At 48.6% G+C, this 4,255-nt stretch overlaps 1 protein-coding gene across 1 annotated transcript in view; it reads left to right on the top strand.

The window, feature by feature from the left end:
• The window catches only part of RBPMS (RNA binding protein, mRNA processing factor), a 188,246-nt gene extending 185,299 nt beyond the window's left edge, over nt 1–2,947 (top strand). The window contains exon 8 of the transcript XR_003005927.1: nt 1,354–2,947. The gene's annotated coding sequence lies outside the window, so the exon portion shown is untranslated. The remainder of the gene's footprint in view (nt 1–1,353) is intronic.
• Nucleotides 2,948–4,255: the final 1,308 nt, after the last annotated feature.

Raw genomic sequence — 4,255 nt, 5'->3', positions numbered from 1 at the left:
GGGGGGGGGTCCTTCTGCTGGCCCTGCTGAGTGTCACAGTACGTGTGACCTGCACCAAAGATGGGGAGTGAAGGGTCCTGGCCCACTTCGACTCCTCCAGCATTGAGTGAGTCTGGAGGGCTGGTCCCCACTACTGTGCTGGGCACCAGGGGAAGCAAAGGAGTTTTCCTAAAGGAGGTGACCACCTCCTGCTGGACAAATCCTGTACCAGAGAACTCGGAGAAACTGAAGGGAGGACACGGGGACCTGGCTCCCAGAACTCGAGTTGGGAACATTTCTAAACCGAAGGGGACACTCGTTATCCTTTCTATAATCGTAACTAAATGATAGGCGAGGACTAATTTAATAGTTACAACAAGCTGAAGAGACAGGTAAGTGTTAACCTGACTTCAGAGAAGAGGTTCTGGATGTCCAGATCCCTACTCTTGAGAGCAGTGTCCTACCTTCTCCCCATGGAGTTTTCCATGGGCCACAGGTTTGTGGTTATTATATACTTGGTCTTCTGACTTGTGGCTCATTAGTTTTACCCATTTCTACTGTCAACAAAAAACTAGGCTCTGACAAGATATACTGGGACACAGTTTAGATCCAGCTGGCACTGGACGGATCTGGGTGGGAGAGGAGTGTTCATTAAGATCGTCCAATTAGCTGTGTCTGAAAGTTTAACTCAGGGCAGGACAGGGGCTGTTAACAGCAAGGACGGCTTCCTCCCACATACAAAATTCTAGTAGTATATGCTGATTACTTCTACGTATACCTTTCCGGCAGTCACAGGTTTATGTGAGTCTGACCTGTTGGTATTGGTAAGATGGCAAGAAAACAAGGGACCGGGGAGCTGGAGAGATGAAAGTAAAATGAGTGACAGAATAAGAGTAGAGCACCTACAATGCAGCCTTCACGTAAGTGAGTAAATCCAGACACAAAGGAGCTGAGAAGTGTTTAAGAAACTCCTGGGACCAGGGCGGGGGTCTGCCAGGGACGAAGTCTAGATGATTGTCCAAAGGCCCTTTATTCTGCCACGAAGCAAAAACAAATATGAACGTTTCCTTGCAGGGGAGGGAGGGCTTGAAAAGATTCTAGTAAGAGAAAGATAAACAGAAATTAAACACCCACTCCCAGTGTTTGTAAAGCCAGAGCACTGAGCGTCTGGCTTGTGAGTGGTCTTCGTCTGGAGGGTCAGTGAGGATACTCCGTGTTTACAGAAAGGTGTACACATGCGCCGTTGTAGGGAATCACCAGGAGTCTCTGAGCCGTGGCTTCTATACACTGGTGTCCCGAAACAGCCCCGTGGCTCAGAGGAAGACCACGCACTTGTGAGACCCACTGCCCTTACATGCTTTCTTTCTGTTTCAGGCTGGAACCCGCCCAGTTTTGGTCCCTTCAAGACTCTGCCACAGCCTCTATCACACATCTGTTTTTCTCGAAGAAAAAAATACAATAAAAATGTTTTACTCTTTTACACTGTATAATTTGTAAGAAACCGTGTTATTTGTGAACGCATGGTCTGCCATTTCTGTACAGTTTGGAGATATTTTCGAATGAAACATAAAAGATGTCAACGATAAAATCAAGAGTGAGTATTTTTATACCAAACATTTTAAGTATGACAGGATGGATGCTCTTACACTGGGTTCGATCACAGATTTTGTGCTTGACTTTTGAATGCTTGTAATTTAAAATATCTATTTTTTTCCTCTAAAAGAAGCTGCATGTTTAAGGCATGTTTTTAAATATTATCAAAATTTCCAGAATCATGGTGAATGTATAGAAATCTGTTTCCCTGGCCTGAGTCCAGGGTCCACGAGTAACGCAGCGTTAGATGTTAGAACCGCTAGTGCAGTACTCGGGGTTTACTTCCAGGTCTAGTAGGACACCCTGCAAGACAATCAAAGGCCTCCAGGAGCTTCTATCTTAACGGCGGCAGGTTCCCGGCTGGGCAAAGCAGCCTTTCCTTGGTGCACATTCCTCACTTAGAAGAGCCCGGCAGCTCCCGAGGTAACTATACAAACTGTGGGCCGAGTGTTGGGTTTTGCCGTTTTCTTATGTTTTTCTTCTACCAGCACGCTCCTGTGTGCACCCAGCTGACGCGCGACTCCCCCGGTGAACGTGCTGAGTCTAAGGGGAAGCCTTGGCTTGGGAGGCCAGCCCGGGCCCAGGAGGCAGCTGCCTTTGCCCGGCCCACCTGGCTGCAGTGGGCAGCTCCCATCTCCCAAGTGATTTTGCAAAACATGGGTTGAACTGAGCTGGTGTTCCTGGGCCTTGGCAGCAGCAGGCCAGACACACCACTTAAAACATGATCTTGAATCCCATGTGCTCACCGTGACACTATCTGCCCCATCGGCCCAGGGGGAGGTGTGCAACCAGTGGCGTCTGGAATGGTACTTGTCAGCTTGCTTCAAGACTCCGTCAAAGCCAGTCAGTCTAGCATGGTAAGCCGACACTTCCAGAGTCTGTGGCAGCTCACTCTCCCCCTTGTTGGAGAAGAGCCCGGGTGTAAAAATATATTGACCCAGGAATTTTTAACTGCTGATATAGCTAAACATGACCACAAGCTTTCTTACCGATCTGCTCACGCTGTGCTGAAGATTTCGATGTTTTAATGACTATAGTATATATACATGGTTGGTGTCAGGTTTTCTAGTTTCATTATTTTCCATCAGAAGTAAAGAGATCAAGACACTTTTAGAAGCTCATCACCAAAAAAACGAAAGGAGCCAGGGGTGAGGGGCGCTCACCCTCACAATTAATGACAGGAAGGAACGTCCCTGCCACACCCAAGCCCTGCTTAGGCCTTCATCGCTGCCTGGTTCGTGGTGACAGTTCTGTACTCTTGTTTCTAAGGAAAACAGCAACTTCCACCCAGTCTATTATGCTTTTATAAACTGTTTAAAGGTACTTTTCTATTGTCATTTTTAAGAATAAAGTGCTAATTCCAGCTGTCACACCACTGCTTGCCATATTCCTTTTTGTAAGACCAACCCAGTGCATCCACACTGCAGACCAGGGAGCAGCGTTTTTGCTCCCATTTTCAGGTCTGGACAGAGCTAAGCACTGGCCCTTGAGCCCAGGACAGAGGGGCTAAGGGAAGAAAGGGGCAGGGATGGGAGAGCCTGGACAGCCCATGCCAAGGCTCTACTGGGGGCGCCTGCTAACGGACGGACGGAGCCGCCGTGACCGGAGCCTCCCGACCCACAGGAGGGGCGCCGGGGAGATTCACACACATTTCTTGATGTCTTTTACTGCACTCAGCAGACCCCACATCCTCCTCAGGCTACAAAGCTTTAGCTCAGGCCTATCTGAAATCTGTATTTGTGGTTTTCTACTGACCTAGAGTAAGAAATATATTCTATTGAGAAGCCAGGCCTTGATAGCCAAGACCATAAAGTGCTTTATATAAATACATTCTCACCAACTCCTCTTCCCCCAAAAGGGGGAGGGGGCCAGAGCACTCAATTCCAACTAATGGCAACCACCACGAGCAACTATTCGTCTCGCTGGGCACTGACATTATCGGTTCTGTGGTTTGGATCTCACGTTCCTTTTACAGAGAAGACTAGCCACCAAAAGTGGGTGAAGGCAGAAAAGGACCACACAGCTCAGCGCCCTGCCCAGGCTCTGCAGGCCACATCTGCCATGGCTCCGGGATCAGGGCTCTGGGACAGGCTTGATGATGCGCTTTGCCTTCCGCCCATCTGGGACCTCCCAACTCCAAGGCACCAGAGACGAGCCAGACAGCCTAGGAATTGACGGTGCCTCCCCCGGAAGGGCTGAACACAGTCACTGCCATAGGTTTTTGCACAAAGGGCCTTGGGGGGGATGAGTGAGTGCCTGGGTCACCACTGCTGTGCAGGTGACAAGTCTGGACAGTACCTGCGTGTCCAGCGTGAGCTCCAGACACAACCCCACGTGAGCACTTGAACACCAGCTTCATTTTGTGTCACCCACGGAGCACAAACACCGGAACTGGGAGTTCGCGATAAGAAAAGGGCAGGTCTGTCTGTTCCCTCTTAATTCTTGCGCATAATGTCCCAGTCTGTAGACTCCAGCAAGATGATAACTAAGCCATCCGTTGTTACCAAGTAAACCCTCCATTGGGAGGGGAGATGTGCCGCTTAGAACACAGGACTAATGTCATAAAACTGGCATTAAGTACTAAAATTAAGTACTATGCCTTCTACCTCTATAACAAAATTACAAATTAAAGGAATCTGGAAAAGAACCTTAAAACTTGCAAAATGAAAGTTACAGTATAATC

This window comes from Neophocaena asiaeorientalis, unplaced genomic scaffold (assembly GCF_003031525.2).
Source record: "Neophocaena asiaeorientalis asiaeorientalis breed wild unplaced genomic scaffold, Neophocaena_asiaeorientalis_V1.1 scaffold14, whole genome shotgun sequence".
In the NCBI taxonomy this organism is placed as follows: Eukaryota; Metazoa; Chordata; class Mammalia; order Artiodactyla; family Phocoenidae; genus Neophocaena; species Neophocaena asiaeorientalis.
The sequence above is the reverse complement of the archived record's forward strand: the minus strand, read 5'-3'. Positions and strand labels throughout refer to the sequence as shown.